This window comes from Lemur catta, chromosome 3 (genome assembly GCF_020740605.2).
Source record: "Lemur catta isolate mLemCat1 chromosome 3, mLemCat1.pri, whole genome shotgun sequence".
NCBI lineage: Eukaryota > Metazoa > Chordata > Mammalia > Primates > Lemuridae > Lemur > Lemur catta.
Genome location: NC_059130.1, coordinates 54660126 through 54687116, shown reverse-complemented (window position 1 = coordinate 54687116; position 26991 = coordinate 54660126). Strand labels below are relative to the sequence as shown.

Below are 26991 nucleotides of genomic sequence, written 5' to 3'. Positions count from 1 at the left end.
ACAACTAAAAAAAAATCTTGAGACATACAGAAAACAAACAACAAAATGACAGACATAAATTCCACTTTACTGGTAATTATATTAAATTCAAATTCATTGAGCACTCCAATCAAAAAGCAGAGATTGGCAGAATGGGTAAAAAAACATAATCAACTATATGTTGTCTACAAGACACACACTAGAGATTCAAAGGTATAAATAAGTTTAAAGTAAAAGGATAGAAAAAGATGCACCATGCAAACAGTAACAAAAGAGAACCAGAGTGGCTATACTCATGTCAGACACAATAGACATTAAGACAAAAATTGTTACTAGAGACAAAGAGGATGTTTTATAACAGTAAAAAGGTCAACCCATCAAAATTACATATCAGTTATAAACATATGCACATCTAACAACAGAACTTCAAAATATATGAAGTAAAAACTGACAGAACTGAAAAGAGAAAGACAATTCAAAATAACAGTTGGGGCCAAGCACGATGGCTCACGCCTGTAAGCCTAGCACTCTGGGAGGCCAAGGCGGGCGGATCACTTGAGCTCAGGAGTTCGAGACCAGCCTGAGCAAGAGCGAGACCCCGTCTCTACTAAAAATAGAATGAAATTATATGGACAGCTAAAAATATATATCAAAAAATTAGCCGGGCATGGTGGCTCATGCCTGTAGTCCCAGCTACTCGGGAGGCTGAGGCAGAAGGATTGCTTGAGCCCAGGAGTTTGAGGTTGCTGTGAGCTAGGAGGACGCCACAGCACTCTAGCCCAGTCAACAGAGTGACACACTGTCTCAAAAAAAAAAAAAAGGCCGGGCACGGTAGCTCACGCCTGTAATCCTAGCACTCTGGGAGGCCGAGGCGGGTGGATCGCTCGAGGTCAGGAGTTCGAGACCAGCCTGAGCAAGAGCGAGACCTCGTCTCTACTAAAAATAGAAAGAAATTATCTGGCCAACTAAAAAAGTATATATATATAGAAAAAATTAGCCGGGCATGGTGGTGCATGCCTGTAGTCCCAGCTACTCAGGAGGCTGAGGCAGAAGGATTGCTTAAGCCCAGGAGTTTGAGGTTTCTGTGAGCTAGGCTGACGCCACGGCACTCACTCTAGCCCGGGCAACAGAGCAAGACTCTGTCTCAAAAAAAAAAAAAAAAAAAAAAAAGTTAGAAACTTCATTACCTCACTTTCGGCAATGGATAGAACCAGACAGAAGATCTGCAAGGAAGTAGAAGACTTGAACACTATAAACTAGACCAAACAGAAATTTATAGAACATGTCACCTATTAATATAACAGCAGAATACACATTCTTCTCAAGTGAACAAGGAATATTCTCCAGTACAGACCATACGTTAGGCCATCAAACAAGTCTCAACAAATTTAAAAGGAATGAAATCTGTATGTTCTCTGACCACAATGGAATGAAACTATAAATCAATAACAGAAGAAAATTTGGGAAATTAACAATATGTAGAAATTAAGCAACACATTTCTAAATAATAAGTAAACCAAAGAAGAAATCACATGTGAAATTAGATTTTGAGATAAATTAAAACAAAAACACAACATACCAAAACTTACAGGATGAAGTGAATACAGTGGTCAGAGGAAAATTTATAGCCATACATTCCTACATTTAAAAAGATTTCAAATCCATAACCTAACCTTCCACAGTAAGAAATTAGAGAAAGACAAACTAAATTCAAAGCAGACAGAAAGAAGAAAATAATAAAGATTATAGCAGAAATAAATGAAACAGAGAACAGAAAAATAGAGAAAAATTAACGAAACCAAAAGTTGTATTTGAAAAGAACACTATTGACAATCTTCAACTGAACTAAGAAGATTTAAATTACAATGAGGAATGAAAATGGGATCATTTCTACTGACCTTATAATAAGAAATAAACAGGATTATAAAGGAACACTATGAACAACTGTATGCCAACAAATTAGATAACACAGATGAAATACACAAATTCCTAGAAAAACACAAACTACCTGAACTTATGTACCCCCATGATGAGCTGAAATAAAAAAAAAAAAAAAAAAGAAAAACACAAACTACTGAACCTGAGTAAAGATGACACAGGAAATCTGAATAGATGTCTAACAAGTAGAGATTGAGTTAGTAAGCAAAATACTTTCCACAAAATAAAAAGCCCAGGAGCAGGCTTCTCTGGTTAAATCTACATATAAACCAAATGTGTCAAGAATTAACATCAATTCTTCTCAAGCTCTTCTAAAAAAAAAAAAAGAAGAGGAAGAGGGAACATTTCCTAACTCAGTCTGAGGCCAATATTACCCTCACACCAAAACCAGACAAAGACATAGCAAGACAACTACAGACAAATATCCCTTAGAAATTAAGTCACAGAAATACCCTCTATTCCTTTTTTCTCAAGACATACCATCTAGAATTCTTTGTCCTCCTGTCCCAATCTGGTTATTCTCCCGACCTGCTATATAGCCACCATCCTTGAATATCTCTTCACCATCATCCTAGAAATTCCTTTCACCCTCTCATGTACTGCATCCTATTTCCTGGATCACTACTCTTTTTAGTTACCCCATCACTTTGATGGAGCCTGCGCATTCTAGTAACTTCCTGAGATAGGACACAACTGTTCCCACACTTGACAGCTTGGTAGGACATAGAATGAACAGCTTGGAAACAAGTTTCGTTCAGGATTTCAAAGGCATTATTAAATTATCAATTACTTTTCAATGCTACTCATTCCTAATCCCTTTTATAAGCACCATTCCTAAAAGCTTGCTGGATCTTCCCTTTATTTCTGGTGTCTGAAATTTCACCATGATGAACCTTGATGCAATTCTTTTTTTCAATCATTATGCTGAGCATTCATGAGCTCTTTCACTGTCAAAACTCAAGTTTTTTGCTCAACTACTCTTAAATAATTTCCTCCATCCATTTTCTCCCATTCTGTAATAATTCTTGTTTTTCATACGTTGAACCTGAAAATGTGATCCCCTAAATTTTCTTATTTTTCTCCTACTTTACATCTACTTTTGTCTGCTTTGTGGGAGATTTTCTCAACTTTATCTTCCAATCTTCTATTAAGAATGTAATATTCTGAATTTCCAACTCTTCTATTAAGTGTTTATAAACTTCTAAGAGCTCTTCTTTGTTTTTTGAGCACTGCTTTTTCATAGTATCCTTTCTTGTTTCAAAGATATAATACCCCCTTACTTCCAAACAAATCAGTAACCTTTTGGAAAAAGTTGTCTTCTTCTTTAAGTATTTCTTTCTTTCTTTTTTCTTGAGACAGGGTCTTACTCTGTAACCCAGGCTATAGTGCAGTGGTGTCATCATAGCTCACTGCAACCTCAAACTCCTGGGCTGAAGCAATCTTTCTGCCTCAGCCTCCTGAGTAGCTGGGAGTAGAGGCATGTGCCATCACACCGTTAGTTTTTCTGTTAATATTTTTTGTAGAGATGGGGTCTTGCTCTTGCTCAGGCTGGTCTCCTGACCTCAAGCAATCCTCCCACCTCGGCCACCCAAAGTACTAGGATTACAAGCATGAGCCACTGCACCCGGCCCTTTTTTTTTTTTTTTTTTTTTTTTTTTTGAGACAGAGTCTCACTCTGTTGCCTGGGGTCTAGAGTGCTGTGGCGTCAGCCTAGCTCATAGCAGCCTCAAACTCCTGGGCTCAAGCAATCCTCCTGCCTCTGCCTCCCAAGTAGCTGGGACTACAAGCATGCACCACCATGCCTGGCTAATTTCTTCTACATATATTTTTAGTTGTCCAGTTAATTTCTTTCTTTCTTTTTTTTTTTTTTTTCGTTTTTAGCAGAAACGGGTTCTTGCTCTTGCTCAGGCTGGTCTCCAACTCCTGAGCTCAAATGATCCGCCCACCTCAGCGTCCCAGAGTGCTAGGACTATAATCGTAAGCCACCACGCCCAGCCCTCAGCCCTCTTATTGAAGTATTTCTATTTTCTTCTGTTTCATATCAGGGTTATCCCTCAAATGTTTTGTGAACACTAATCTCATATTTAAGACTGAGGCACTTTAAATTTATCTAAAAATTCTATGTTAATGGGTAAGCACACTAGGATGATCAATCTGGACCATTTCCCTGGTGGATAACCCATCTGTTATTATCGGTTGGTCTTTCTTCCTGATCTCATCAGTTTGCTGTCACAGGATCAATCTTCTAATCTCACATTTTGGGGCAAGAGCCTGCCAGCCAGTATTCTCAGAACTGAGAGGCGGAAAGAGGCTGGGGATGATTCCCAGTTCAACATGTAGATTTTTACTCAATTCTCCTGATTTTTCAGGATGATGCCCTTGATGTGAGCTGTGCCTACTGTCCTCAAGTACAGAGATCCTCCAGTTGAACGCCAGAGAAGAAACTTGGATGAAGGTAACAGACCCTTTCCTGGCTCCATGAGTGTCGCTTACTTGTTATACAAACTTTTAGACAGCTCTTTCACAAGTATCCCTAGCCACCAATTCCTGAAGCATTCCAGAGCTCTAAAGCACCAATTCTAAACTAATTCTAGGCCTTCTCCACTGACAGCGAAAGGTTCAGTTTTCTCTGATCTACAAACAGGTGGGGACAGGACAATTTCCAAGAACCCTGGAGCCACAAAGAGGTATAAACAGGAGACTACTTAAGCAAGCGATTCAGGGCAGGGTTTTTAGGAAAGCTTCCTATTCCCATACCACTTGTTCTTCAGGATAATCAGGAACCGTTCCCCTTTTTGCTCACACTGTTTATACAGAAACTCCAAATTTCAAAGATGTAGATAAAATCTCTAGGTCCCAGTGACAGTAAGGAGCAACCCACTCTATTTTGCTTCAGCTGATATGCCTCAACAAGTAACTTACACACAGTCAAATATACCTCCCTATTTGACCATGCTTCCAGAAACCTCACTATTAATGTCTTTAGTGAATGAAGTTAAGCCTACATAACTGTGAAAATGTAAATTTGTTCTACTAAAATATATTATCTTAAAACTATTAACTCCAAAACTTCTGTTTTATGTCCTAACTCTTAAAAAAGTCAGAAAGATTTTTAAAATTGTATTACTTCTGTATTTTAAAAACTGTATTACTTCCTATTTTTGATTCTTCTAGTTTTAAAAATGACCTTTATTAATTATAAAATATAATATACATTTACTTTATGAACTCTTTAAAACTCTAGTTAAAGACAAACATCTTACACCTTAGATATCAAAAGATAACACTGCCAGAGGATAGTACATTTTAAGAATTTTTTCTCCTATAAAAGTGGAGTATTGGGCCGGGCGCGGTGGCTCACGCCTGTAATCCTAGCACTCTGGGAGGCCAAGGCGGGTGGATCGCTCGAGGTCAGGAGTTCAAGACCAGCAAGAGCGAGACCCCGTCTCTACTAAAAATAGAAAGAAATGATCTGGCCAACTAAAATATATATAGAAAAAAAAAAAATTAGCCGGGCATGATGGCACATGCCTGTAGTCCCAGCTACTCGGGAGGCTGAGGCAGTAGGATCGCTTAAGCCCAGGAGTTTGAGGTTGCTGTGAGCTAGGCTGACGCCACGGCACTCACTCTAGCCCGGGCAACAAAGCGAGACTCTGTCTCAAAAAAAAAAAAAAAAAAAAAAAAAGAAGTGGAGTATTTCCAAATATTCCTAAATTTTAAAACAAATAACTTCATACAAATGTATTTGTATAAAATATATAAACACTGGTAGTCCAGATTATTAATTTTTATTATCGCCTATCTTCCTACCAGCACCTATACAAATTAGCATGTTTCTTAAACCAAGGCTAAACAGTACTATTATAATTAAAAATTCAGCATTACTATTATAAGCTCTTCTCACCATTCATCTCAAACACTTTTTACTTCGAAGTACCAGCAATTACTCCGAAGTACCAGCAATTAGGAAAGTTAGTGTAGCGTAACTTTCTTGGGTTTTATGTAGTTTTCTAACCAAATGTAACAGTAAAAATCTCAAGTCAGTTTTTTTAATAAAGGCAGATGTACCTCAATTAGTGTTAATAATGCATAGACAAACTGGATATCCAAGTAAATTTATTTTGAATACCAGAAGATAAAATTGTTTCATTTTATTTTAGCTCTGTTCTACAAACTTAGGAGCCACAATATTTGACATAATTTATTTTAAAACTATCCACTTTGGTTCCACAACCCAATTTGCCACCCAGGACACCCACGTACTCCTCCTGGGGGCTGAGGTGGACACAAACACCCTACAGCTACCACTTCAGTTGGCTCCTAACTGCAAGTGCCACCTACTGGCCTACAGGCTGGCATGTACAAACCATTGCAACCACTGCCAACACAAGCACACAGTGATTCGGACCCAGAGGAGCATTTCACTATCACTGCTATCCTCTTTACCCATGCCACGCCTGCAGCTCAGGAGCTCAAGAGCCCACTCACCTGCCTGGGACATGCTACTATAACCAGCACTTGAGAATGCCACGCAGAAGCCTAAGAATCGGCCTGCCTGGAACTGCCAATACAGGTGCCAACATATGCTGCCTCAGGGCACAAGTATAGACATGCTTAGCCAACCAAAGCTATCACTCAAACCTGAAGACAGGCCCATATTACATGCCAGGCCCCAGCACAACTTCACCACAGCCTCCACCAATAACAGCACCTTAACACACTGAGGGAACCACAGATACCACTAACACTGTTTATAGCCAAAGAAATCATACAGCATTCTTCATTACTGCACACACCCAGAAGCAAAGCCAAAGGGACCTTCCCAATCAATGTAATAGTCACATCTTTAGAAAAAAGTCCTCACACAAGGAAGGTAAACTCAAAACTACAAAGTAGCAACAGTTGTACCACATGTGCAGAAATCAAGGTAAACACACAGAAACCATGAAAAGGCAAGGTAATATGACACCCTCAAAGGAGCACATTAATTCTCCAGCAATAGACCTTAACCTAAAAGAAATCCTTGAAATCCTAGATAAAAAAATTCAAAATATTGATTTTAAAGAAGCTCAGTGAGATACAAGAGAAATCTGAAAACCAATACAAAGAACTCAGAAAATCAAGATATGAATAAGAAATTTGCCAAGGAGATAGATAGATAGATAGATATCTTTAAAAAATACACAAATTCTGGAACTGAAAAATTCAATGAATTACAAAATACATTTGGAAATTTCAACAACAAACTAGACCAAGCAGAAGGAAAAATTTCAGAACTTAAAGATAGGACTTTTGAAATGATCCAGTCAGATAAAAATAAACAAAAAAAGAATTAAAAAGAAGGAACAAACCATAGAGACTTTTGGGACAACATAAAGTGACTGAATTTATAAATTATCAAACTTCTCAAGAGTAAGAAGAGATCAAAGGGTATAGAAAACCTATTTAATGAAATAATACATAAAAACTTCCCAAGTCTACCAAGAGAGTTAGACATCCAGACACAGGAGGCTAACTAATCCCCAGGCAAATACAGTGCAAAAAAGACTTCACCATGGCACATTATAATCAGGCTATCTAAAGTCAAAATGAAGAGTGAATTGTAAAATCAGCAAGAGAAAAGGGTCTGAAACCCCATCAGACTAACAGTGGACTTCTCAGTAGAAATTTTACAGACAGAAGAGAATGGGATGACATAGTCAAAGTGCTGAAAGACAAGAATTGACAGCAAAGAATATTATATCCAGCAATATTACCCTTCATACATGAAGGAGAAATAAACTTTTTCCCCAGACAAGTAAATGCCAAGGGAATTAGTCACCACTTGACTGGCACTACAGGATATGCTCCAGGAGTCCTAAACTTGGAAGCAAAAGAATAACATTCATCATCATTAGAGCACATAAAAGTATAAAATTCACTGGTAAAGCAATCTCACAAAGGAAAAAGAAAAAGGAATCAAATTGCATCACTACAGAATTCCACCAAACCATACAGACAAACAGAAAAAAAAACAAAGAATTCATAAAACAACTATAAAAACAACTAACAATATGACAGGAACAAAACCTCACACATCAATATTAACCTTGAACGTAAATGGATTAAATGCTCCACTTAAAAGATACAAATGGGCTGAATGGATAAAAAACATGACCCAACTATATGCTGCTTACAAGAACTCACCTTACCTTTAAAGACAAATACAGTCAAAGTAAAGGAGTTGAAAAGATATTCCACGCAAATGGAAACTAAAAGCAAGTACAGCAGGAGTATCTATACTGAGACAAACCACACTTACAGCTAAATAGTTTAAAATAAAAAAAAGACAAAGAAGCTCATTATGTAAAGGGATCAATTCAGCAAGAAGATACAACAATTCTAAATATATATACGCATCAACACTGGAGCACCCAGATTCATAAAACAAATATTAATAGATCTAAAGAGAGATAAACAGTAATACACTAATAGTGGGCGACTTCAACACCCCTCACAGCAATAAACAGATCATCAGAACAGAGTATTAACAAAGAAACACTGAGCTTAATGGATTTTAGACCAAATGGATATAACAGACATTTACAAAATATGCTACCCAACTGCAGAATATACATTCTTTTCATCATCACACAGAACATTCTCTAAGATAGACCATATATTAGGCCACAAAACAAGTCTCAGCAAATTTTTAGAAACTGAAATTATCAAGTGTCTTCTCAGACCACAGTGGAATAAAACCAGAAATCAATATCAAGAGGAACTCTGGAAACTATACAAATACATGGAAACTAAACAACATGTTCTTGAATAACCACTGGCTCAATGAAGAAATTAAGACAAAAATTAAAAAATCTTTTGAAATAAATGAAAATGGAAAACACATCAAAACCTGTGGTATATAGCAAAAGCAATGCTAAGAGGGAAGTTTACAGCATTACATGCCTACCTAAAAAAAGTAGAAAGATTACAAATTAACAACCTAACAACACACTTCTATTAATTAGAAAAGCAAGAACAAACCAAACCCAAAATTAACAGAAGAAATAACAAAGATCAGAGTAGAACTATTAATAAATGAAAAGAGATTTAAAAACAACACAAAGGATCAATGAAAAGTTGGTTCTTGAAAAAGATAAATAAAATTGATAAACCACTAGTTAGAGTAACCAAGAAGAGAGAAGATCCAAATAAAATTAGAAATGAATGAATACCACAGAAATACAAAACATCATCAGAAACTATTAAAAACAACCACACACCCACAAACTAGACAAAAATGGATAAACTAGACCCAAACTAGACAAAATGAATAAATTCTTGGAAACATACAACCTCCTGTGATTGAATTGGGAAGAAGTAAAAAACCTTAACAGACCAATAACAGGCAGCTAGATTGAATCAGTAATATAAAGTCTTCAACAAAGAAAAAGCCCAAGACCAGATGAATTTACAGCTGAATTCTACCAAACATACAAAGAATTTCTAATACCATTCCTCCTGAAACTGTTACAAAAAATAGAGGAGGAGGAAATTCTCCCTAACTCATTCTAAGAGGCCAGCATCACCCAGATACCAAAACCAGGAAAGGACACAACAAAAAAGAAAACTACAGACCAAGATCCCTGATGAGCACAGACATAAAAGTCCTCAACAAAGTACTAGCAAACCAAATCCAACAGCAACTCAAAAAGATAATACACCATGATCAAGGGGGTTTTATACCAAGGATGCGAGGATGGTTCAACATTCTTAAATCAATAAACGTGATACAACACATCAACAGAAGGACAAAAATCACGCGATCATCTCAATAGATGTAGAAAAATATCTGATAAAATTCAACATCCCTTTATGATTAAAACTCTCAACAAACTAGGCACATAAGGAACATACCTCCACATAATAAAGACCATACAAGACAAACCCACAGCTAACATATCATACTGAATAAGGAAAAGTTGAAAGCTTTTCCTCTAAGAACTAAAACAAGGATGCCCATTTCTACCACGCTTATTGAACATAACAGAAGTCATACATAGAGCAATCAGACAAGAGAAATAAATAAAAGTCATCCAATTGGAAAAGAAGAAGTCAAATTATCCCTGTTTACTGAGGATATAATCTTATACCTAGAAAAATCTAACAATACCATCAAAAAACTCTTAGATTTGATAAATATATTCAGTACAGGCTGCAGGATGCAAAAATCAATGTACAAAAATTAGTAGTGTGTTTATACAACAATAACAATCTAGCTGGGAAAGAAATCAAGAAGCAATCTCATTTACAATAGCTACAAAAAATAATAAAATACTTAGGAATAAATTAAACTAAGGATATAAAAGATCTCTACAAAGAAAACTGTAAGTCACTAATGAAAGAAATTGTAGATGATACAAATGGAAAAACATCCCATACTCATGGATCAGAAGAATTGTAATTAAAATGAAAATACTACCCCAAAGCAATATACAGATTCAATCTCCACCAAAATACCAATGTCATTTTTCAAAGAATTAGAAAAAACAATCCTAAAAAACAATGAAACCAAAAAATAGCCTGAATAGCCAAAGCAATCAATCATAAGCAAAAGGAACAAAGCTGGAGGTATCACATTACCTGACTTCATATTATATTACAAGTTTATAGTAACCAAAACAGCATGGTACTGGTATAAAAACAGACACATAGATCAGTGAAACAGAAGAGAGAACCCAAAAATAAAGCCACATATTTACAGCCAACTGATCTTTGACAAAGCCTAGGCAACAGCAAGACCCTGTCTCTTAAAAAAAAAAAAAAACTCAAGATGGATTAAAGACTTAAATGTAGGCCTGAAACTATAAAAAAACTATAAGAAAACCCAGGGAAAACTTGTTTGGACATTGGTCTAGGCAAAGAATTTATGAGTAATACCTCAAAAGCACAATCTATAGAATGGGAGAATATATTTACAAACTATTCATCAGACAATGGACTGACTAATATCCAGAATATATAAGCAACTCAAACAATTCAATAAAAAAGTCCACAATCCCATTAGAAAGTGAACAAAGGACATGAATAGACACTTCTCAAAAGAAGACATACAAATGGCCAACAAATATATGAAAAATGCTCAAAATTATTAAATATCATAGAAATGTGAGTTAAAGCCACAGTAAGATATCATCTTACCTCAGTCAGAATGGCTACTACTAAAATGACAAACAATAACAGATGTTGGCAACGATGTGGAGAAAAGGGAAATCTTATACACTGTTGGTGAAAATGTAAATTAGTACAACCTCTATGGAAAACAGTATGGAGATTTTTCTAAGATAAAAATAGAACTACCATTAGATCCAGCAATCCTACTACTAGGTATCTACCCAAAGGAAAAGAAATCAATATCATGTTAAAAAGATACTTGTATGTTTATTGCAGCACTATTCACAATAGCAAAGATATGCAATCAACCTACAAGTCCATTAATGGATGAATGGATAAAGGAAACGCAGTATACATACACAAAGGAATACTATTCAACCATAAAAAGAACGAAATCATGTCTTTTGCACCAACATAGAGATAGCGAGCATTATATCAAGTCAAACAAGCCAAGCAGAGAAAGTCAAATATTGTATGTTCTTACTCATATGCGGGTGCTAAAATATGAGTACATATGGACATAGAGAGTAGAATGATAGACAATGGAGACTCAGCAGGGTGAGGGGGTGGGAGGAGGATAGACGATGAAAAATTAGTTAGTGAGCACAATGTACATCATTTGGGTGATAAATACCCTAAAAGGCCTGACTTGACTACTACACAATCTATGCATGTAACAAAACTGCATATGTACCCCATAAATTTGTACAAATAAAAAAATTAAAATGAAATAAAACTACTCATCCTTACTCTTAATATATCCTTGCCTCACTTACCAAGACAATACTTCTAACTAGCCTTCCTCACTTCAATCTCTTCTCCAATCATACCATTCATTTAAAATAGACTCTACTTTAAATAAGGAAAATGCTTTCATTCCATAATTCCCATCTCTATTCATTCTGACACGCTCTTCTCCCTAGCTGATATTCCCTTCCCTTTCTACCAATCTATACACACTTCTTTAAAAATCTATGTAAAAAAATTATGTTGCCAAAAAGCTTTGTTAATTAATCTAACCTTATTATAGACCATATTTTATGTCAGTTCAGTAACTCAAGTATTTCATAATTAAGTACTCTTCAAATTGTGTCTTAGATCATGAGCTCTCTGGAGCAAGAACCATAACCTGTGCTCTCTGTATGTGCACTGCTACCTCTAATGAGATATTAAGTGAATGCTGTATAATAACTAACCCAGTCAAAACAAGATTGGGAAAAATACCACCATACAAATAAGATTTTTCTGAATGAAAAAAATCAAATCTCCCAAAACTAAATTCAAATATAACATTCATTTTTGCCAAAACATAAATACACAGAACATACCCTTGAATGTATTTTTTCTACACACAGAAATCTGTTCTTAAAGCTGTAATTAAAAACATTCTAATTGTTTCATACTTTTGATTTTCTAAATCTAGCCTAAAAAGCTATGTGTAAGTCTTAATATTTTGGAGCTAATAAACATATACTTTTTCAATGCCTAATCTAACCAATTTTGTTTCAGCCTTGTATACCTCACAAAAGCTACAACAAAGTTCATACATGAGGATTTATTATTTTTTAATTTTTATTATTTATATTTTATTATTCAAGACAACTATTAAAATCCTTGGAGCAAGAATATATTAGACAAACTTATCACAAATCCCAAAAGATAAAACTTCTCTATATAGAGTAAATATTTTCATTCATAAACTCAAAAGAATTCAAAATCTAAATGTTAATGAGAAAGTCTTTTCATGTCTTCAATTTATAAAACATATCCATTCCTCAAAACTAGGTATACTAGAATGTGAAGACACATATTTTTGTTATTACATACTTTTTACAAATTTATTATAGTACATATTTCAGAAAAAAATTCTTTCTCCCAAAAGTGCCAATTTAATATTGTTATACTATATAAGGTACTCATGAAAAATAATGCAGTAACTATTAATTCCATTTGAAAAAAAACTGATTCAACTGGAAGTAAAAATCATACTCAATAATTCTATTTTAGGTTTCAGTTTATAAAGTCTCCTTCATGGGCTTTAGTCACCAAACTTTTGTACAACTGTCCATAAAGTAACATTCTAGTTATGTATACATGAACAAATATCAAAATCTTTCTGGTTGAGAGGTAAATACCTGCATACAGAAGTATACCTATAAACAGAAGTATACCTATTTATTTCTACCTCTACAATCACAATCAGAAATATCCAAATACCGTATTAAGCAACCTGAAATGCCTGACCGCTAAACTTACATAATGCCTGGAAGCTACTATTAAAAAGGCTCCAAAGGCATCTATATAAGGATGCAATCCAAGACCTCTTCCACCTACTTCTTGGGTATATGCCTAGAGAATACTGTAATGAAAGCGAGCCAGACAACTATGTTATCTGTGAAGGCAATTCAAATCTCTGCATTCTCAACAAATTTTCAAGTCATAAAACTTTTAAAGGGATACTATTAATGAAGAACACTAAGAAGCACCTCTCTGATCTTGGCATAAACCACACTGCAAAAAAGAAGGACCAAGAAGGACCACAGTACCAACTATCATTTGATTTACTTCCAAATTCATAGGACAATGCCAAACAAGGACAGAAAAGAGAGACAGATTCAAGCATCAATTCTCACTGCCCTTGCAAAGGAGGACAAATATGCCATAAGCAAGTTCAAAAACAAGCAAAACTAATTTATGGTGATAGAGGTCAGAGCAGTGGTTACTTCTGCAAGGGGGAATTAATAGGAAGGGCGCAAGGCACCTTTTACAGTCCAGAAAATGTTTTGTATCTTGATCTGGATAGAAGTTACCTGGGTGTACTTATGTGTTAAAATTCATCAAGTTTCATAAGATTTGTACACTTCACTATATGTAAATTATCCCTAAATAAAATGTTTAAAAACAAGTCATCAATAATGGCCAAATCTAAAAAACTTTTCTCAATTTTCATCCTTTTTTTACCAATCTCCATCATATTGCTAATCACAGAACATTAATATTCCCTAAATGGAATTCTTTCACCTTTGAAGACCCATAAGGCTTTGTTAGTATATTTTTGCCAGCATTTTTTTGTATTCTATGTCATATTCATTCTCCTGTAAATTCAATATTCATCAAGTACTCATATACAAGACATGAATTAGTCATCCTCCAATATATAATCTCTCTCTCTTACTCCACCCCAATAAATCAAATTCCCTAAAGTGGATTCCAGCCACTCTATTATTAACACCTAGTTTCAAATTATATCTCCTGCTGTAATTCCCATCATTTCTTTACAAGAATATCCTTCTCAAGCATTCTCTTTGCTCAGCCATCCTTTAAGGTTCAGTTCAATTTCTACTTTATTCTTTCTCCATACCCCTACAGGACTTACTATCTATACCTGCAACTGTCCTATACAGTAACCATATGTGGCTACACAGTACCTGAAGTCTGGCTAGTCTGAATTATGATGTGATTTAAGTATGTAATACTACCAGATTTTGAAGACTCTGGTATGGAAAATAAGAAATATGTAAAATATTTCAATCATGTTCACACGCTGAAATAATTTTTGGATATAATGGGTTAAACAAAATATATTAATAAAATTTTACCTATTTATTTTTTTGATGTGGCTACAGAAAATTTAAAATTACCTTTGTGGCTCAACTTATATTTCTACTGGGCAATGCTGATCTATACAATCTATAAATGCCATCCAATTACTTTTTTATTTTCTTATTGATAAATAAAAACTCTATACATTTATGATGTAAAACATGTTTTAAAATGTGTATACACGGTGAAATGGCTAAATCAAGCTAATTAACATATGTATTATCTCACATACTTATCATTTTTTTGTGCTGTGAACACTTAAAATACACATTCTTCATACTTTTCAAGTATACAATAATAACTATAGTTACTATGTCCCACAAATTCTCTTTACAAATGTCATCTTCCCAATGAGAGTGTAAGGATTCAATATTAAGTGATTTTTTTCTTTTATAAATTAAATATTATATTAGAAATTACTAATAGTAACTAGGATTTAAGTGCCCACTTAATTTTAATATCATTTTAAGATTTTTAATAAGGAAGCTTAAGGCATTTCAAAGTATAAAAATATGGGAAAAGTTATTTTCAGATGGTCATAAACTGAATGTCATCTACATTTTACTTATATTCAATTTTGTGTTAAATGTCCCACCAGAAAGGATAGATGGCATAATTAAACTTGTAGCAATCCTAATCCCATACAGCAGTGGTCCTCAACCTTTTTGGCACCAGGGACTGCTTTCATGGGGGAGGGGAGGCAGTTTTGGGATGATTCAAACACATTGCATTTGTTGTGCAGTCAAACCTCTCTGCTAATGATAATCTGTATTTGTAGCCGCTCGCCAGGGCTAGCACTACCACCTCAGCTCCATTTCAGATCAGGCATTAGATTCTCATAAGGAGCATGCAACCTAGATCCCTTGCATGTGCCGTTGGTGCTCCTGTGCGAAGCTAATCCCTCTGCTGATCTGACAGGAGGCCGAGCTTATATGGTGATGTGAGCAACAGGGAGCGGCTGTAAATACAGATGAAGCTTCACTCACTGGCCTGCTGCTCACTTCCTATTGTGTGGCCCGGTTTCTCACAGGCCACAGACTGGTACTGATCTGCACCCAGGGTTTGGAGACTGCAACCACAGAGTATTAGTTCCAATTGAGCTTGATTTTTTTCATCTTAGTCACTCAGTAAAGAAAAGGCTTCCATTTTGACCAATAGCACTGTACCAATGTCCAGCAGACAAGACAAAGAGCCTTTATATGGTAGTATGAATAGACAATGTGGGTAATAAGACACCACCTGAAATAAGGGTAGGCAGAAAAATGTTTTTATAATGTTCAGTTTTAAAACCAGGAGATAAAACTTACAAAATTATAACTAAGTAAAAAGAAACACATACAAGAAGGACAGGAAGGCAGAATAGAAAGGTCTCATCTCTAGACTGTTCTCAAGATATGCTACGGTTTAAACCTGGCTGTTCCATTACTTACTATCTATATAATCTATATGACCTAAATCTCAGTTTGTTTCCTCACATGTAAAATGGGAATATATACATCACAGGATTATTAAAAGGGGCATACAGATGCTTAATTAATATCAGTGTCATCTCCCTTCCCTTTAATACCAATGATTATATAATGATGATAGGATTATGGTGACTTTCCTCCCCTTCATTTTTCAAACTGCTGAAAATACTTTTCAAGCATAAATGAAAAACTTCTAATTTTCACACTAGCACCCCTCCTCATGTGAACTTAAAAGTATTTTTACTAGCTGCCTTTTACAATTTTGTCTAAACATTTAAAATTTGTGTTTGTGGTGGAAGGAAGTAGGTGGTAAAAAGAAAATTAAAGAGGGAAATGATAACTTTAACACTATACCAGCAAAGACATATACAAAATAAAGTGTAGAGAGAAAAACAGCAAAAGGAAATGCTGTTTGGGGAAATTCCCCTGACTCATCCAAGGAAAAGATCACATTCTCCCCCTCAACCTTGCTACTATGATAGCCACTTCTCACTCTCATCTAGGATTTGTATGTACAGTACATATAAATACATATAGCCACTTACCCTCTTCTCTCTACTAATGGTCAACATCACCCTCACAGTCAAAAATTTAAAGGAGAGTGAAGAAATTCAGGGTATTGTAATGAAGACAAACCAACGCACTTGGTTGGGAAATAACTTCACCAAAATGCACTCATTCCCAAGTGCATCTACTCATCAGCTGACAGTCGTAACAGGGAATGCATTCCTGAAATATTTAACCTGGTTATAACGTTTTGCTGCTAGAATAAGAGAAGGTACATTTTGATAACTGCCTCTCACTTCCTTCATAACAACCTTGTTTTTATAAACATGGCCTAAAAATGGACATTAGCAAAAGTATACAACTCCAAATCACTCACAGGTGAAAATTTCAAGTTATCATTGAAAGAATTAAACAATGGTAATAAGTATTCTTATTCTAACAGATAACACTTTCCCAGCATTCACTGTATGCCAGAAAGCTATAGACTTTATGTGAATTATGTAATGTAAACCCTAAACCTCTATGAAAATGGTAATTATTATTAAATCTACTTGCATGGTGCTCACACAGCTAAATTAGAACCCTGCCAGTTTTACTTGAAGGCTTACACTTTTAAACCTTATCCTATCCTGCCTCTTTATATATGCATAATTACAAATGCAACTGTAATTCTATGTGTGTGTACATATACACATGTGTAAAATATTCAGTGAGTCAGTAGGAAGCAAAATGCAAATTTGTCAAGACTTCTATCTACCATCAAAAACCATTAAACAATAAACTGGGGATCAACTCCCCTCCCCAATAAACAGTGCTCTGAAAGTATATATAGTTAAGTTATATAGTCAAGTATCACTTAACCATGGGGATACATTCTGAGAAATAACATCATTAGGTGATATGGTAGTTGTGCAAATATCATAGAATGTACTTACACAAACCTACATGGTATAGCTTACTATACATGTATGGTACATGGTATAGCCTATTGCTGCTCCTAGGCTATAGCATGCTCCTGTACAGCATGTTACTGGACTGAATGCATAGGAAACTGTAACACAATGGTAAGTATTTGGGCATCCAAACATAGAAAAGGTACAGTAAAAATATGGTATTATAATCTCATGGGACCACCATTGTATATGCAGTCCATTGTTGACCTAATTATGTAGCGCATGACTATATTTAACATCTTCATCATGAAACTAATGAAAAAGATACTTACAATTAAAATGATAAACACCAAGAAAGGATTAAAATATTAATCTTTTTTAGAAATTAGGAAAATAATTGATAGACTACAGATAAACATGCTTTGAAAACTGTAAAGTACTTTAATCATAACACTTTATTAGGTGTTTTAATTTTCAATTGTCTCTTTGGCTCATAACATATTTACATTTCTAGAGTCTGTATAAAAAGTTTTTTTAAAGCTGTATTTTCAATTTAAATGAATGATCTACATACCAAAATGCTTAATATATAAAATCTGTATTTATCACTCTAACCAACTTCAATTCTTCCACAATCTAGACTAACAGAATTAAATTTCAAGGGAAAAAAATCACTTATCTAAACCTTTATTTGTAAGATCTCAGTTCCAAGAATCTCAAATGAAATGAGAAGGCTACATCTTGCAGACAGAAGTAGCAGAGCAAAGATCAGTAGAGGGAAAGTAGAAAGGAAATCTCTTAACTGCTAACCTTAATCCAGTCTCATTTTCTCCCATCCAAGAGAAGTGTGCACTGCTATAGCTTCTGCCCTGGCAGTTTCTTCCTCCTCTTCCTCTTGATATCCTCTGATTTTTTCCTCTGGGAAAGTTATCTCACAGGACTTTCTGTTTTTCTTCCTAGTATTTCTCAATTGCCAAAGGATTTCTTATCTTGAATTTAAAAGAACAAAAACATACTAACTCTCCATAATCACGTAAGAAATCCTAGTTAAGTTCCAAAAGGATGGTAATTCCAGTTAACTTTGGCAGATCTAAGAAAAAATTAAAGGGTGGAGCAACTGAGACCTTAGAGAAGAGGAAAAGCACTTTTTTCATGGGAACTCCATCTCCCTGAAGAAAAACTTAACTGTATTTTTTGGTGTTCTACTACCTTCTAGGTCTCATGTGATCTTTATGTTTGGTTTTATGTTTGGTTTTTTTTTTTTCTCCAAGAGTGTGAAGAGGAGAAATACTTTAGCCAACCAGCAGGGTGAGCTAGTGCTAGAATCAGTTTGATCATTCTCAAGTCCCTCAAAACTCAATGGTGTAAATAGCTTGCACTATCAAAACAGCTATTTCCCTCTAATAAATCTGCAACAAAAACACCACTTCTAGACCTACTTCAGTCAATCCTATATCTCATAATTTTGTTCAATATTTATAGATTCTCCATGTACAAAACATTCTGTATACTAAAGGGATTAATAACCAATAAATGGAAAAACACTTAAAACTAATTTAAATATGTATCTTAAGTATTATAGCATCCATTCTTCATTCTCATATTTTGCAAGGCTATCTATCAACTTAAAAAATGTAAAAAACACTTTTTTTAAAGGACTGCTAAAATTAGTGCTTTGCAAAATTAGGGCTAGATAATTCAACAAGGCAATTTCTACATTTGCCGCAAGCTGTAACTGCCTAAAGATCTAAATAAAAAGCATTCCCACAAGAATAAAATTCACTCTTTTCCTTCCAAAATCACATCCTAAGAGTCTAAATAAGTAACCCTAAACAAGTATTAATAATAGCATATTGACAGAAAGATGGACTTGACCTTTCTCTAAATTGCAGTTATCCCTATCACTTCTACGACTCTCCTTGAGTTTTCCTTTTCCCCTCCTGCTACCCATTACAGTCTCAATTCAACCAAACTCTCCCTCTTATAACATGAATGACAAATTAAAACTGGAAAATGTTTGAGGGATGCAAGTGACAGACTCACTTTATAACTACAAATAACCTGAAAGTAACCCTAATTATCACAAAACTAAAGTGAATTAAATCCACTCACCTACATAGTGTTGAAAATTATGAAATAGCTTATAATTTCTTAGAAAATTCAATAATCTAAAAGCACCTTAAATGACCCACAAAAACTTTAAAACCTTAAAACCATTTAACTTGTTGCTAAATTTGACATCCAAAGAAGTTAAAGATCACTGGTAGGATCCCACCATAAATGATTTTACTACTTACTGAATTTCCTAATAGAATATACAGATCTACCTAGTAGTAGTAGTAGTTAGTCTTAAAAAGTTCTTTTAAACAAAAGAAACATTCTGAGTGGCATGTTCATTTACCCAACCAAAACACTATTACAAAAAAAAAGGCACTAGCTTGTTGGTTTTCAGCATGTACCTCATTTCTTTTCTTATGTAATAACTGGCAATAATTGGCAGTTATTTCAAACTTTCCAAGAAGTTTATCAAGTATCTATTTGTTGTTTTTTTTAACTTTTCAATTTCTGGGTCAAAGATAGCTTTTGGAAAAATCTCAAAATTCAAAAGCAACACTGCTCTGAAATTATCTGAAATGTCTGTATTTGTGTATGAATGTTTCACTGAAAGTCACTTTAAAAACTAAGTCACCAGCCAGGCGCGGTGGCTCACACCTGTAATCCTAGCACTTGGGAGGCCGAGTTGGGCGGATTGTGTGAGCTCAGGAGTTCGAGACCAGCCTGAGCAAGAGCGAGACCCCGTCTCTACTAAAAATAGAAAAAAACTATATGGACAGCTAAAAAAATAAATATAGAAAAAATTAGCCGGGCATGGTGGCACATGGCTGTAGTCCCAGCTAGTCGGGAGGCTGAGGCAGAAGAATTGCTTGAGCCCAGGAGTTTGAGGTTGCTGTGAGCTAGGCTGACACCACGGCACTCACTCTAGCCCGGGCAACAGACCAAGACTCTGTCTCAAAAAAAAAAAAAAACTAAGTCACCATATAACATTAAACAAAAGTTTTTAACTTACTGTCACAGATGCTCTCATGAATATAATAATATTTAATTAACAAGTATTCTCAATAACACTCCTTTGTTTTCCTTTTTTAATCATTATTAATTGCCGATATTCACCTCATCATCCTAGCAATATGAAAAATAAAAACAGCAATGGAGTAAAAGCTAAAAGACAATTTTCCGTTATGCCACTAACTTAATCATCTTTTCCTCCAAATATTTTAAAAGACGGGTTAAGGGTAGTTGTTCTTCGAGATTCTTTCCACTGTGAAACTGTATGATCCAGGAATACAGTATGCTAATGTTAATATAGCTCCTATTCATTAATACAAGATTGTTTTCTATTAGAAGCTAAAAGGGGGAAAATATATATGTGAAAAGAAACAAGGAAAATGAAAGTTTTAAGTAATGTTGGAAAGTTCAAATTCCAATTCGACGAACACAGAGATCTAAATAGAGTGATCTAAATGCACCTGAATATCCCTTCAATCAAGTAATTCCGCTGTTAATGGCAAACACAAAACATTAGCTGCTTCAAAATCTTATACTAGCTGCTTCAAAATCTTGTATACTGAGTTAATACCAACACAAAGTATGATGTTAAGTGCAGCAGCATAACTTTAAATTGTTAGAAATTCTAACACACCATGATTTTTAACAGCAATATACATACCACTACATTAATACTAATGAAGCCTTCATATTTCACCTATTAAAATGTCTAAGCTAAATTATAACCTCATTATAAAAATTACTTTTTTCATGGCAAACCTACCAAAATGCAATGTTGCTGCCATCAAGTTCCCTGGATACTTACAAACGGCACTAAAGGCAAACAGCATTTCGTTTTCTTTGAGGAACTTTAGTTGTCTATTTTTTGAAATGCTTTCCTTCTTGTGGGACCAAAACGTGTAAAGCAAACTACTGCAGGGAGGGAATACATGATTAAAGCAAATCTAGTCTATCATCCAGATGCAACAGCGTGGCATTAGTCAGGACTGAAGGTGTTTTGGTTATTTCTGGTGAAATCACTGACTTGTGTACAAAACAGGACCATCATTCAGGCTCCCAATTGTGCTTATCCCCTTGTTGAGTTTCATGATCACATAAAATCCTAAGTCTAAATATTAAAGTTTCGTAACAATTATATTTAAGTCAATAGTACTTAAACAGTTCAAGAAAACTTTTCCACTAACGCTGCTAAACCATAGATGGATCCCAACAAGACAGTCGTCTGTGGAAGTCTCAAGAAACCTTTAGCTCCACCACCTAAGTTTCCAATCACTGAGAAGGGTCTGAGGCAACGCATCTTCAGGTTCACGGGAGAAGTGGAGCACACCTGTTTTCCTCTGGCAGAGGTTAAGCTCCCAGGGACACAAAGGCCAGGGATCGGACCTGAAGAAGCAAAAAGCTTTAGCTGGACACCCACCAAGCCCTTGGCAACCCAAACACTTCCAGCGCTTTACCTCTTGCGGTTACTTCGCAGGCACCTAGCGGTATAAGATCTTGCAGAACAGGGGGAGGGGAGGGTTCTGCGGTCCTGTCCCAAGTAAGGGGAGGGGTGTGTACAGTGCATGCCAGAGCCGGCGCTCCTCGCCGAGACCGAGCAGCCTAGACGAGAGGGCTTGGTGACTGCTCTCGGACCGCCCCGTTACTCAGTGCATTGCAATGGCGACCGCCAGACTCCCCAAGCCGCCTGATCTCGGCCCCTTCCCCCTACTGCTAAGTGGCTGCTCAGCTTCATGTGACTAAACAAAACCCCCAAGTCGACTGCCCAGCTCAGCCCCTTTGTGTCCGCCACCGGATCCTCAGACGCCGCGGCGGAAAGCCCCCCCTCCCCAGTCCCCCCGCCGAGTCCCGCCCCGCGGCGGCCGCCGCCGCTCACCTCAGGCTCCGCGGCCCCCCGCGACCGCCGCGGCCGCCGCCTCCCCGAACCCGGGGCCCGGGCTCCTTGTGTAGCACCAACTCCGCCTCCTCGGCCGCCGCCGCCATCTTAGCCTGTGCGGCAAAATGCGTCCTTTTGGATGGTTGGGACCCAGCCTAGGGCGTAGCTCCCCGGGCCCAAGCGCCGGAGGCCGGGTCCCCCAAGTTCTAACGCCACCCTCAGTCCCGCCGCCGCCACAGCCCAGAGGCCCGAAACCCACTCAGGTACCAGCAAATCCGACCAAATTACCCCCGAAACTCACAGTTTGGTGCCGTGTGCGTCAAACCGGGGCGACGTTGGGAGTGCGCGGCGTCCCCGCGTCACACGCCGCTCTGTACGCTACTCAGCTCCAACAGCCCCCCTCCGCTCCCCGCTTTTCGCCTCCGGCCCCGGTTCCCACGGCGCAGGCGCGCTGCTTTCCCGCCTCCGCCGGACCGCGGGCCGTGGGGTGGCCAGCGAGGAGGTCTTGGGCAGCCTCGCGCTGGAGGCGCGTCTGGGCGTATTAAACAAACGGGGGCAGCGGAAACAGTGCTCCACTGTTCTCGGGTGCCAGAAACCAAACAAGGTCACCTCCCCCAGCGCTGACCTAATCTCTCCCAAGGAGGTTCCCGCCCCAAAGTAGGCACGCTCCAAATATGGTGGTGCCCAAACTCTGCAGGACCCAAACACTAAACATGCCTAGGCCCTTTAAGGTGGAGCAGGCCCATGTTGGATTTCCACAATCACTGGGGTGCCAAAATCTTTTATATTCCAACTGTTGAGGAAAACAGCTAAAAAATGCAATATTTACCAGTCACAACTGTGGAGTAATGGCAGAAGACTTTAGGATCTTAAGGGGACCAATTATTGGGAGATGCTTGATGGCCAGGGAAAGCATCAAATGTGGCGTCTCCATTACTCGGACAGCCTATCCTAAAAGGTGACCTGGGTTTGCTCCAGTTTGATTCTGTGAGAATACTTTCTCCCTGCATTACTGAATATGTCGTGGTTCTACAAATTAAAGTTATATAAGAAACAATTGAGATGCTGGTTAACCCTTCAGCAAATCAATAGGTCCCAAGAGGGTTCTGGAAATTTTCTTAATAAGCATTCGTCACAGGATCCTGAGGGCAGCGAAACTATGATTAGGGGCTAATCCTTTTGCTTTTGAACTGAGCACACCAGAAGCTGCTGACATGTGTAAGATGAACCCAAAGTTCCTGAGGAATCTACTAGTTCTGCCTCAATAAGTTCTTTGGCTTCTCTGAACCTCTGTTTACTCATCAAAAAATTAAAAAAATAAAAGAATTTTCAATAGTTGAGCAACTATCATAAACTGTGCTCCTCCAAACCCTCAAGATGTTATTGGCATTTAGAAGAATACACCATAATTGCATTTATTTGACAAGAATGAGAAACATTCTTTTTCTTGTAAAATGGTGCCTTCATCGTCACCAAATGTGGGTTCCAAGCAACGGTTATTTGACTAAATACTTACAGTAATTGCTTCCTTACCTAATAATAATAGCTGACACTTTTGAGTGCTTACTATGTACTAGGCATTATTCCAACTGATTCAATTTCATTACAACCTAAATGAGGCAAAGAGTGATTGAGTAAAACCTCTTAAAGTCACACATTTCTTTGGAATCTTTCAAAATGCAAATCTTCCTTCTTCGTTTACACAAACAGGTAAACAATAAAATATAAATGTGTATATATTTGCAGCCAATGGGGGGGTCCCCTTTGGATCATTTCTTTTGCAGAATCCATTAAAATTTGACGTTCTCAGTTTATGATTGGACTCAGAACAAATAAAAATATTGTGCACTGTGGAAATTCTCACATTATATATATCACTACAAAAAGAGTTACCGACAAATAACTGTTGTGAATGTACACCGCTGACTGATGTGCAGACACATCATACCCCAAGCAGATAGAATCACTCAGAACTCAGCCTCGGTGATAGGGAACTTGCCTCACCAATGAAGCTGTTTTGTGCACCAGAACTTGGCAATTGAACTGTAATTCTGTAGAATTAGTAATAATAGCAGTTATAATAGTAGAAGTAGTAATAGTTGATGAAACTGTTTATAAACAAAATAGATTTCAAAAACTGTCCATGAGTGGGAGAAAACAGTAACAAAGCTTGAAAAAGGTAATGCAAAAAGATGAAAAAAAAAATGCAGGCAACTGGGAAAATCCAAGGACCAGTTATGTGGCTCAATGTCAAAACATTCAAAGACATTAAAAGGAAATTGCAGTTGAGAATAAAAATCAAGATGCAGAGAACAATTTGACCCTGGGAGAAAATTCACAAAGCACATCTACTCACTGTGAATAAAATGATGCTTTGATGAATACACCTGATGAAGTATATTTTAAAAGAAGAAAAGGAAGGAAAAGCAAGACATGGCTACTGTTAAGATGTTAAAATCTGACCATATTAGCACAGTGTTTGAATCCATTAGTTAGTCCCAGTGAATAGAATTACCTAATAAAAGATATTAAGCAAGCTGTGGTCTCAAACAACCTAGTCAAAAAATGGAATTCATTGTTAAATAATAATAAAAATGAATAGTTTTCCTCATTCTGATGTTATTAATTCCAGGCAAAAAGAAAAAAAGAAACATTAGTTAATCTACTATCCTAGTAATGAAGTCAATCAAGTTTTGGATTTTGCTTAGGATCTCACTAGTTTTGGGCCCACCTTTTGGTACCGAAACTGTAAGGCAGGTCATTTTTGTGGAACTGGCAAGTAGTTCAATATGTTTGTTCATTGGAATGGGGGTAGGGAGGCTGTTTGAAGCAGAGAGAGATGAAGAAGTAAACAGAAATCAAGTTTTATATTTATTCTTTTCCCACCCTGACCCCAACACAGAGCCTTACACATAGCAGGTATGCAATAAATAATTCCATTCAATTCGATCAACATTCACTGATTGCTTACTCTATGCAAGGCACTGTGCTAGGCACTGTCAGAAACAAGATGAATAAGACAGTTCCTTGCAGATATTCAATAAATAGTGTTGAATGAATCAGGAGCCTTTGTAGTTCAATGAACAAACTAGACAAAAATATACAATCAACCGTCGATTTACCAGGGAACGGGGGAGATGAGGAAATAGATAATACAGATCTCAAAATCAAAGTTAAAACAAAAACACATAATACATGGTACAAAATAGGTTTAGTATACACATATTTAGTAAAAATTATATCTAATACTTAGGAACACATTTACTGTTCTACTCATCAGCATATCATTGTGCTGGGCCCCTTGGAGAATGCAAAGGTAAACAGAACACACTCAGCTCTCAAATATCTCATAGTGGAATAGATCAAAAGTCACATGTGCCATTTGTATATTATAGTTGACAAAGAAAAGTCAGCTTATTGCTCAACTAGTTCCTCACCTAGTGATGATGATAATCTGGAGTCATTTTCCTCCAGGGTTTGGCTGTTAGCTTCACAGGTTGAGAATCAATTGAACCAGAGTTGGTCAAGTTCAGAGCAATGAAATGTATGAGAGACTAATGGATAAATCACATGCAAACATACTAATTTACAGTAAATTTCACTGCCAAGCGTAATGGAATACTCAGGCAGACATTCCCTCCCTGTAGAGAAGGGTGTAGGAACACCAAATAAATTACTTGTTTGATGAGCATAGAATTAGATGAATATGATCTCAACAGATGGTGTCATGAAACTTTGATAGCAAACTGTACTCTTCCATGAAGATGTACCTGTCATGGGAACTTGAACTGTTAGTCTGTTCTCATCAGGATAATAAATAACTTATTTTCCTTAAAGATATATAACATACCACAAAAAAAAGTATTTGTAATTGATATTTCATTAATTCTATGGCACTTTTAAAAAAATGTTGTAACATCTCTGAAATCAAGTAGTGTCTTATAAATCATACTTTGTAATTGGCGGTTTTTTCTTTCTTAGGGGTTTATGAAATAAAGACACACCTTTCAGTGATATCTTAGAATCAATGGAATACAATAACAGCCTGACATTTTTTAAAACTCTCCCAACCCTGTTTTGGTGAATTGACTTTCATAAACTTTAGTAGTTGCTTCACTACATCATTACTCATATTATGTTGTCAAGGTTTACTCTCCTCAATTCATACTCTGATCAGGCTATCGTAATTGAGCTAAGTAAGGGATATAGAACGTAGGAGGATAGTTCAGCTACAAGCGCATTCTTTGCTTCTGAAGTAACCCAGACTTCACTGGGTTTTGTCACCACTTTTTGCTGTAGGACCCTTAAAAGCCTGGCAGTCTCTTAAGGGATTCGCATCTGTACTCAGGAACAGATGCTACTAGCTACCTTGTTCCTTCCTTGATCTGGCAAGCTATCTGCAATGGCTATGGGTGAGCCTTCTGCTGTAAACAACTGCCTCTCACATGGGACCACCATATTTTGCCAGGCACCTCTATATCCATAGTTGACAATCTGGAATACACATGGT

At 36.6% G+C, this 26991-nt stretch overlaps 1 protein-coding gene across 5 annotated transcripts in view; it reads right to left on the bottom strand.

Annotated features, from left to right (window-relative positions):
- Nucleotides 1–23065, bottom strand: part of ZNF644 (zinc finger protein 644) — a 105218-nt gene extending 82153 nt beyond the window's left edge. For 2 of the 5 annotated variants that reach the window (XM_045547553.1, XM_045547557.1), the window contains exon 1: nt 22783–23065. The gene's annotated coding sequence lies outside the window, so the exon portion shown is untranslated. Of the gene's footprint in view, nt 1–18352; nt 18532–22481 lie in introns of all 5 variants that reach the window. The other 3 variants (XM_045547555.1, XM_045547558.1, XM_045547554.1) reach the window with 3 other exon arrangements.
- Nucleotides 23066–26991: the final 3926 nt, after the last annotated feature.